The sequence below is a fragment of the Silene latifolia genome, chromosome 4, assembly GCF_048544455.1.
Source record: "Silene latifolia isolate original U9 population chromosome 4, ASM4854445v1, whole genome shotgun sequence".
Lineage (NCBI taxonomy): Eukaryota > Viridiplantae > Streptophyta > Magnoliopsida > Caryophyllales > Caryophyllaceae > Silene > Silene latifolia.
The window spans coordinates 5,235,749-5,247,212 of NC_133529.1; positions in this window are offsets into that span (position 1 = coordinate 5,235,749).

The window sequence follows — 11,464 nt, forward strand, 5'->3', positions numbered from 1 at the left end:
AACCTTGGAATCTCGAAACCGTATATTATAAACTTCAATTTGATCTGAGAAACTGTCCTTGTGATTTACGGTTTTTCTACCACGTGTTCAGGGTCGTTTCAGGAGTTACCCTATTCGATTTCATCTCCAAATAATAAGGTATTAATCCATTTTTAACGAGTCTCCGATTTCTGCCCAAAACTGGTTTATCGCACACCGGCAGCCATAAATGTCCTATGTTGCTTCTCAAATCTTACGAGGCCGCTTTGTCTGACCCTAAAAATCATCCGTGTGATTTACGGACATTTTTGTTTCGGAACCTTAGACTCCCGAAAAACGTGTATTATTATATACTCCCTCTGCGCCACAACAAAGGTACTCCACATTTACTATAAATGGACGTGCCATACTAAAGGTAAAATTTCTTATTTGGCTCACAACATTACCAAGTTATCCTTATACCCATTTGATATTTACACAAAATGTCACTACATACTCCACCTATCAACCCACAATTACATATTCTACCTATTTTTTCTCTCTTTACCCTTACTTTTTCCACCTTTCTTAAATACTCCATTTTTCCTTATGTTACCTTTGTTGTGATACGAAGGGAGTACACTTCAATTTGAGACATTCGAGAGGCCGTTCCGGGTCGTGCTTCTTTTTCTCCTGATTTTCTACCACATGTCCAAAGTCGCTCCAAGATTTACATTATTCAATTTCAGCACCAAATAAATACTCCCTCATATTCACTGTTTTCTTCCCTATTTCCTTAAACGGATTATTCAGGGTTTCTTCCCCTCTCTTATTTTGGAAACTTTTTACTCTTATTTTATTCATTCATTTCTCCTATCACTAAACCCCACATAACTTTTACTCTTATTTTATTCATCCCTCTCTCCTATCACCATACCCCACATAACTCACAATTCCTTATTTAATTCTCAATTATTCATTCCTCTATCCAATCCACAAACCCCACCATCTTTCTTTATTCATTCTTTAACTACCTCCTTAATTCTTGTGCCCCAAACAAAAGGAAGAAAACACTGAATTGGAGGGAGTAATATTAAACCATTTTAAACGAGTATCCAATTTTCGTCTCTGACTTAATTATCGCGAACCGGCAACCTCAATTGTCATCCGTTATTCCTCAAAATTTGGGAAGCCGCTTTATCGGACCCGAGAAACCGTCTTTGCGATTTTCGGACATTTTCGTTCCGGGATTCTGGAATCTCGAAAACCGAGTATTATACACTTCAATATATAGTTCAATTTGAGCCGTTCGGGAGGCTGTATCGGGTCGTGTTTCTATCTATCCCCGTTTTTTTACCACATGTCTAGGGTCGCTTTAGTAGTTACCCAATTCAATTTCAAAACCAAATGACAAGTATTAAACCAATTTCAACGAGTATCCGATTTTCGCCCGAAACTGGTTTATCGCACATCGACAGCTTCAAAAGTCATGAGCTGATCCTCAAAATTTTTGAGGTTGCTTTGTCTGACACGAGAAATCGTACATGTGATTTGCGGAATTTTTTGTTCCGGGACCATAAAATCCTGAAAACCGTGTATTATACACTCTATTTTGAGCCGTTACGAATGTCGTTTCGAGTCGTTTTTCTTTTTCTCCCGGTTTTTCCACCACGTTTCCGGGGTCACTTAAGAGGTTACCCTATTCAGCCCCAAATAAAAAGTATTAAACCATTTTGTAACAATTATTCGATTTCGGCCCCAGACTTGTTTATCGCACACTGGTTGCCTCAAATGTCCAGTGTTCTTTCTCAAATTTGTGAGGTCGCTTAGACTGATCCAAGAAACCGTCCTTGTGATTTACAGACAATTTTGTTCTCAGCCCTGGAATCCTGAAAATCGTGTATTATACATTTTAATTTGAGTCGTTCGGGAGACCGTATCGGGTCGTGCTGCTTTTTCTCCAGGTTTTTCTACCAAGTATCCAGAGTCGCTTCAGGGGTTACCCTATTCGATTTCATCTCCAATATCAAGTATTATACCATTTTTAACTTGTCTCCGATTTCTACTTAAGGTTTATTGCACACCTGCAGCGTCAAGTGTCCTCTACTGCACCTCAAATTTTGCGAGGTCGCTTTGTATAACCCGAGCAATCATCCGTGTGATTTATGGTCATTTTTTTTCCGGAAACTTAGAATCTCGAAAAAAGTGTATTATCTACTTCAATTTGAGCCGTTCGAGAAGTCGTTCTTGGTCGTATTTCTTTTTCCCCTGATTTTCTACCACGTGCTCGGGGTCACTTCAGAAGTTACATTACTCAATTTCAGCTCCAAATAAATAGTATTAAACCATTTTTAACGAGTATTCGATTTCCGTCTCTGACTTAATTATCGCACACTGCAACCTCAAATGACATCCATTATTCTTAAATATTTGTGAGGCCGCTTTATCTGACCCGAGAAATTGTCTTTGTGATTTACGGACATTTTTGTTTCAGGACCAAGAAATCTCGAAAACCGTGTATTATACACTTCAATATACAGTTCAATTTGAGCCGTTCGGGATGCCGTACTAGTTTGTGTTTCTATCTCTCCTGATTTCTCTACCACGTGTTTAGGATCGCTTCTGGAGTTACCCTATTCAATTTCAAACCAAATAGCAAGTATTAAACCAATTTCAACGTCTATCCGATTTTCGCGCAATACTGATTTATCGCACACCATCAACCTCAAATATCATAAGTTGTTCCTCAAAATTTTTGAGGCCTCTTAGTCTGATCTGGGAAATCGTTCTTGTGATTTGCCGACATTTTTTGTTCTAGGACCCTGAAATCCCGAAAACCGTGTATTATACACTCTAATTTGAGTCGTTCAGAAGGCCATATCGGGTCATGTTTTTTTTTTCTCACGGTTTTTGCACCATGTTTCCGGGGTCACTTCAGGTGTTATCCTATTAATGTTCAGCCCCAAATAACAAATATTAAACAAGTTTTTAACGAATATCCGATTTTCGCCCGAGACTTTTTTATCGCACACTCGCAGCCTCAAATGTCCATTTTTTTTCTCAAATTTGTAAGATCGCTTAGTTTGACCCAAGAAACCGTCCACGTGATTAACGAACATTTTTGTTCCGGGATCTCGAAATCCCGTAAACCGTGTATTATACACTCCGTTTTGAGCCGTTCGGGAGGCCGTATCGGGTTTGTTTCTTCCTCTCCCGGTTTTCTACCACGTTTTCGGGGTCGCTTCAGGAGTTACCATATTCAACTTTAGTCTCAAATAACGAGTATTAAACTATTTTTTAACGAGTATACGTTTTCTGGCCGAGACTTGTTTATCACACAGTGATAGCCTCAAATGTCCCCTGTTCTTTCTCAAATTTGAGAGGTGACTTGTCTGACCGGAGAAACTGTCCTTGTGACTTAAATATATTTTTGTGCTGAAACCTAACATCCCGATAACCGTGTATTATTCACTTCAATTACCCTTCTATTTGCGCCGGTCAGGAGGCCGTACTGACAATGATTTAGCAGAAAGAGAGAAATGTAAGAGAAAGTTTCTGTATTTTGTGTGTTTTGAAATGCTAGAATTATAGGGTTTATATAGCTGTTAGAGACCTATAACAGTTACAAAAGAGTCATAAAATCTGGTGTTTAATGGCAATAAACCACGACAATGATTTGTAATAAATTTGTGTAATTAAGAACTATTATTGTGTATCAATTGCAACGGATGGAATCCAACGGCTAGAATCCGTGGAAAATATTTGACTAAAAGAAAAAAGGGGCTCACCGTCCACGTCTCACGAGCCGAACCAGACGCCGCGGCGGCGCGCGCGGGGGGAGACTATAGTCTCTCTTCTATAGTCTAGTTAACACTTGGTAGCATCCATATATAAGGATAACATTCCCCCTCTATTCTTTCTATGTGGGACAAATACTGTCATTTTTAGTTTGGAGCAACACCATACTCCAACATTACATAAAAAATTAAACAATTAAGAAGGAGAAATGAAATTTAGAGTAAGTAGACTATACCGGTTGTATAGAATAAAACCCGAGCTTTATAATGTGTTTACTTGAGCTTAGACCATAGATCACGTGTTTTATTTAAAAGAATTCGAGCTCCATTATATAAATATTGTACTTAAAAAATTATAATGAAACTCAAAAATAATTTATATATATGAGCTCAATTAAATTTTAATTTTTGAAATTAAAAAATCAAAATATAAATCAAAAAGTATAAAAGGTCCAAAAGAATACATATAAACTAAGTTAAATTGGTTATGATTGTACAATGCACTTGTACAATCAGTTGTATAATAATATTTGTGTGAAATTTAAGAAAGAGAATAACGAAAATAAAATAGTTGACTAAATGACAGTTTGAAGCCTAGGGCTTTATATTACATAGAAAATGACGCCCTCCTAATAATAACTCGTATTTGATTTAGCTACTTAAATCCTTAGTAGTAATAGATTAGAGAGAAAATTTAGGATTTCCACGTACTAGAAATTGGGCCAAATTGAAAAAATGGTAAAAAAGTAAGGAATTATGAATAAATTGGTAAAAAAAGTTTCCCTTTGTACAAATATGTAAATAAAAATGATGGGTTAGACAAATACACAAAAAAAAGCATTGAAAATAATTAAAAAATATACGGAAACTTACTAAATGGGTAATCCCGTATCCGGACATATTCCGATCGGAGCTGAAATCCCCGGTCGAAAACTGTACCTATGACGCGGAGTTGCGTCCGAATCGAAGCTGTTACTTCGGTTTGGTGATCTTCCAACCATTTTTTTTGTATTTCGTTCAAATAATGGTGATTATCATTGGGCGCCAGCCGCCAGCCGCCAAAGTACGCAATATATTGACATTACTACAATAGAGGAGCATAAATGATGAGTCCAAACTTAATTACACACTATTAGTATTCTCCGATTTATGATGGCGATAGAATGCAACCATTCTTAGAAACTGTCTCCCGTCTATGGGCTTACAATTAACATTAACTAAAACTTCTTTTTAAAATTTTCATAACACAGTTTTCATATTATGCAATCTTCATTTTACACGTTATCATCATCATCACTAACCTAGCGTAGCAGTTGAGGTTGAACTGGACCCAACAAACATGCCCCGTAAAAAAATACATTATATGTATGTATATTGTCACCAAAAATATATTTATATTATGTATATTGTCACAATTTACTAAAATTTTGCCACGATTGTTAGTATTCGCAACTATTGTTATGTTTATTAGTGTTATATCAAAAAATTTATTATTATTATTCTTACAAACGTTTTTCATTTTCGTTTTCTTATTTATATCGTTATAGTTATTACTGATCAATTTTTTTAAACACTGGTCCTCTTAAATACCATCTCCAGTGTTTACCATCACCATCGCCAACGACGCCCTTATACCACTTATTACCATTGATGTGTCTTATTTTTATATGATTTTCACCCCTTTTTAGCTCAATTGTACATGACATTGCACTTTATAAAGTGATTATGTATGTTTTGTTGCATTTTGTAAGAAATTGAGCTTTTGGCGGCTTTTTTCTATCGTTTTGGCATTCACTGATTATCACGAGACTATTTGGATCAAGTCTTGACCGCGTAAGGGGATTTTGGGAAGATTCATACGTCCCAAAGAAGCGAAAACGAGGTTTGATGAAATTTGAATGAATAAAACAAGTATAGTGAAGATACGAATAATTTATATGCGACCCCATAGCTAGATGTAACCCCTATCCTCTACCATTTGGGTCATTACTCTTGATATTTCAAGGGGAAATTTGCTCAAAATTAAAATCTTCACGACCTATATCGGGGTTGGTGACATCGGACCTCTGGAGTGACAAGCTAGTATAAGAAGAAAAGAGTTTAAGCTATTCCTTTTTTATATATAAGGCAATAGTTTCCGTCATTTGTAATCATACATTTCTTTACATTTCTTAGTCTCTAAAAATCCTAGTTTACATTTCAATAATTTACATTTTCTATCAACACATTGTTTAAGTAATTTCAAGTTCAATTTCCGGGTTTGTTTTAGCTTTGTTTCTTCAGGTTCTTGTTCTTATTTTCATTAGTTTGGTAATTTCTTTTCTCTTGCTTTATTTTGTTATTATTATTTCCAATTTCTTTACATAGTTGCAATCCTTTTTCATCTACATATTGTTATAATGTTATAATGTTTATGATATTAGAGATTATTGTTGTTCATTTTATTTCAAGTATGTGTGAGTAGTTTCTTAATCTAGGGGATAAGGAAGCCATGTATGTTTAGCTAATTATATTTTTTGAATTGGGATTTATTATAATCATCTTGTTGTCTCTATAATATGTTTGTGATGTTTTGTTAATCTTTAATTCTTGATCACAATTTTTGGTTAATTTATCGATTCATTTCCTAAGAGCGAGAGTCGGGATTTGAATAAGGTTAAGCATGTTGTAATAGTTTGATCTAGTAAGTGCGAGAGCTCGCTAGTAATCATCCTAATATTTGCACCTAAACCGATAGGCATTTGCTATATCAGTCTAGACAACTTTCGATTATTTGTTCTTCCAATTTGACATTTGTTAATTGTTAAAATTACAAGTGCAACCCCTTTCCTTTAGATCTTTTAATATCATTGATCTACATCTTGCTTTGTTATTTACTTGATAAACCAATCAAACAACCACTCGTTACCGACCTTGATAAGATTCTAACCATAGCTAATCATATTGCATTTACGTTCTCCCTGAAATCGACCTCTACTTTCCTAATTAACTACATTTGTTTGTTAGTCAAGCCTGGAATATCTTTGTTAGGTACGTGATAAGCCTATCAAATTTTGGCGGCGTTGCTGGGGAGCACGGTTTTGTTGCTTTGAGATTTATTGAATTTAATCTTGTTTTTCTTTGTTTTGGGGAATGCTTGTTCTTTGAGATCGTTACTTACAATCTTCTTGTAGGTTGTTTGTCTTATGCCCGGGTCCTCTCGTATCGATGAACTACTTCCATTTGATCCCGAGCCCGAGAAAACCTTCCATAGAGGATTCCGCTTCCTTAAGGAGATTTCTCAAGCTACATCTCTTGAAAATCTTGAAAGGCTAGGAAATATTACATAGAAGATCTCCAAGCTATTGAGGAAGAGACCTCTAGTTCTAATCCATCAATCAAGAAGATAGTTCGTTTATACACTCCATTTTGAGTCGTTCGGGAGCCGTATCGGGTCTATTTCTTATTCTCCCGATTTTCTACCACATTTCCGGGGTCGCTTCAGAAGTAACCATATTCAATTCCAGTCTCAAACAACGAGTATTAAACCATTTTTAAACGAGTATACAATTTCCTTTCAAAACTTATTTGTCGCACACTGACAGTCTCAAATGTTCCCTGTTCTTTCTCAAATTTGAGAGGTTGCTTAGTCTGACCGGAGAAACTATCCTTGTGATTTACAACATTTTTGTTTAAACACCTAAGATCCCGAAAATCGCGTATTATTCACTTCAATTACACTTCAATTTGCGCTATTCGGGAAGTCGTACTGGGTCGTGCTTCTTTTTCTCACGATTTTTTTACCATGTGTCTATGGTCGCTACAGGAGTTACCCAATTCGATTTCATCTCCATATAAGAAATATTAAACCATTTTTAACGAGTTTTCAATTTCTGCTCAAGACTAGTGTATCGCACAACGGCAGCCTCAAATGTCCGATGTTGCTCCTTAAATTTTGTGAGGCCGCTTTGTCTGACCCGAGAAATCATCCCTATGATTCACGAACATTTTTGCTCTGGGACCTTAGAATCCCGAAAAACATGTATTATACAAATGAATTTGAGCCGTTGAAGAGGCAATTACGAATCGTGTTTTTTTTCTCCTTGTTTTTTTACCACGTGCCCGGGGTCGCTTCAGGAGTTACATTATTCAAGTAAAGCTCCAAATATATAGTATTAATCCAATTTTAACGAGTATCTGATTTCTGTCTCTGACTTAATTATCGCACACCGGCAACATCAAATGTTATCCATTATTTCTCAAATTTTGTGAAGCCGCTTTATCTAGCCCGAGAAACCGTCTTTGCGATATACGGACACTTTTGTTTCAGGACCCAGAAATCTCGAATACAGTGTATTACACTTCAATGTACAGTTTATTTTGAGTCGTGTTTTTATCTTTGCCGATTTTTCTACCACGTGTCTAAGGTCGCTTCTGGAGTTACCCTATTCAATTTTAACACCAAATGATAAGTATTAAACCAATTTCATTGAGTATCCGATTTTCGCCCGAGGCTTGTTTATTGCACACCGATAGCCTCAAATATCATCAGTTGCTCCTCAAAACTTTTTAGGCTCCTTTGTCTAACCCATGAAAACGTCCGTGTGATTTAGAGACATTTTTGTTCCGAAATCCTAAAATCCTGAAAATCGTGTATTATACACTCCATTTTGAACCCGTTCAGGTGACTGTATCAGGTCGTATATCCTTTTCTCCCGGGTTTTTTTACCACGTTTCCAGGGTCGTTTTATAAGTTACATTATTCAATTACAACCCCAAATAACAATTATTAAACCGGTTTTTAACGAGTACCCGATTTACGCACGAGACTTGTTTACCGTACAATAACAGCCTTAAATTTCTACTATTATTTCACAAATATGTGAGGTCGCTTAGTCTCACGTGAGAAGCTGAACGTGTGATTTATGAACATTTTTGTTCCGGGATATCGGAAATCCCGAAAACCGTGTATTACACTCCATTTTTTAGAAGTTCGGGAGGCCGCATCAGGTCGTGTTTATTTTCTCCTGGTTTTTCTACCACGTTTCCGGAGTCGCGTCAGGAGTTATCCTATTCAATTTCAATCTCAAATAACAAGTATTAAACAAATAGTATAGATCCCGGGCGAATGCGCAGTTTTTTAGTTAGGAATATTAAAGAAAATAACAATTATACAACTGATATTTAACTCAATTTGAAATTTAATTGTAAAATTTATTATTATCTGCATTAATCGGTGGAAAAAGGAAAGTTCAGTAAAATCCAATTGTAGATATAATATAATGAAAGCCCAATTACAGATATGATATAATGAAAGCCCAATTATAGCCAAACTCATTTAGGCGGGAAAATTAATTGTAAAATTTATTATTATCTGCATTAATCGGTGGAAAAAGGAAAGTTCAGTAAAATCCAATTGTAGATATAATATAATGAAAGCCCAATTACAGATATGATATAATGAAAGCCCAATTATAGCCAAACTCATTTAGGCGGGAAAATTTGAGAGATCTCTTATATTATTCTTTTAGTATAAGCGGGATTTTTAACGAGTAACCGATTTCCTCCCGTGACTTGTTTATCGCACACTGACAACCTCAAATATTGTCCAGTGTACTCTCTCAAATTTGAGAGGTCGCTTACTCTGAACCGAGAAATTGTCCTTGTGATTTATAGACATTTTTGTTATGATACCCTGGATTCTCGAAAACCGTATATTATAAACTTCAATTTGCACTGTTCAGGAGGCCATATCGTATCATACTTCTTTTTCTTACGATTTTACTACCACGTGCTTCAGGTGTTACTCCATTTGATTTCATCTCCAAGTAACAAGTAGTACAACATTTTTACCGAGTCTTCTATTTCCGCCCAATACAGGTTTATCGCACAACGGCAGCCTTAAATGTACTATATTTCTCCTCAAATTATGTGTGGTTGCTTCGTCTGGCCCTAGAAATCATCTGTGTGATTTACAGACATTTTTATTCCGACACTTTAGAATCCCGAAAAACGTGTATTATATATTTATATACACATCAATTTGAGCCATTCGAGAGCCCGTTCCGAGACACGATTCATTTTCTCCTGATTTTTAATCACGTGTCCGGGATCGCTTGAGGATTTGCATTATACAATTTGAGCACCAAATAAATAGTATTAAACCATTTTCAACGAGTATTCCGTCTCTGAATTAATTATCGCACACCGGCAACCTCAAGTGTCATCCGTTATTCCTTAAAATTTGTGAGGCCTCTTTACCTGACCTGAGAAAACGTCTTTGTGATTTTCGGACACTTTAATATACAGTTCAATTTGAGCCGTTCGGGAGGCCGTACCGGGTCGTGTTTCTATCTCTCCCCGTTTTTTACCACGTGTCCATGGTCACTTCTGTAGCTACCTTATTCAATTTCAAAACCAAATAACAAATATTAAACCATTTTCAACGAGTATCCAGTTTTCGCTCGATACTGGTTTATCGCGCACCGACAGCCTGAAATGTCATCCGCTGGTCCTCAAATTTTTTGAGACTACTTTGTTTGAACCGAAAAAGAACATGTGTGATTTACGGACATTTTTGTTTCGGGAGTCTGAAATCCCGAAAAGCGTGTATTACACTTCATTTTGACCCGTTCGGGAGACCGTATTGGGTCGTGTATCTTTTCATCCCGGTTTTCCACCACGTTTTCAGGGTCACTTCAGGAGTTACCCTATTCAATTTAATCTCCAAAAAAACAAGTAATAAACTTTTTATAACGAGTCTCTGATTTCCGCCTAAGACTGGTTTATCGCACACCTTCAACCTCAAATGTCCCCTGTTGCTTTTCAAATTTTATGAGGTCGCTTTTTCAGACCCGAGAAATCATCCGAGTGATTTATGGACATTTTTTATCCGGGACCTTATAATACCGAAAAACGTGTATTATACATTTCAATTTGAGCGGTTCAAGACGCTGTTTCGGGTCTTGTTTTTTTTTTCCTGGTTTCTAACCACGTGTCTGGGGGTCGCTTCAGGAGTTACATTATTCAATTTTAGCTCCAAATAAATAGTATTAAACCATTATTAACGAGTATCTGATTTTCTTCTTTGACTTAATTATCGCACGCTGGCAACCTCAAATGTCATCCGTTATTTCTCAAATTTTGTGAGTCCGCTTTATCTGACCCCGAGAAACCATTTTTACGATTTACAGAATTTTTTTTTCAGGACTCTAGAATCCTGAAATCCGTGTATTATTATCACACTTCAATATACAGTTCAATTTGAGGTGTTTGGGAGGCTGTACCGTGTCGTGTTTTTTTCTCTCCTAGTTTTCAACCACGTGTCCAGGGTCGCTTCTGGAGTTACGCTATTCAAATTCAACACCAAATAACAAGTACTCCCTCCGTACTACACCAAAGGCAACACTTACTATAAACGGACGTACCACACCAAAGGTAACATTCCTTATTTGACTTACAACATTACCAAGTTATTCTTATACCCATTTGATATTTACACAAAGAGTCGGCCATTACATACCCCCACCTACCAATCACAATTAAACCCACAATTACGTACCCCACCTATTTTCTCCCTCTTTAGTCTTTACCCTTTACTTTTTCCGCCTTTTCTTAAATACTCAATTTTTCCCTACGTTACTTTTGGTGTGCTACGGAGGGATTGCACATCAACGGCCTCCAATGTCACCCGTTGCTCCTCAAAATTTTTAAGGTCGCTTTATCTGACC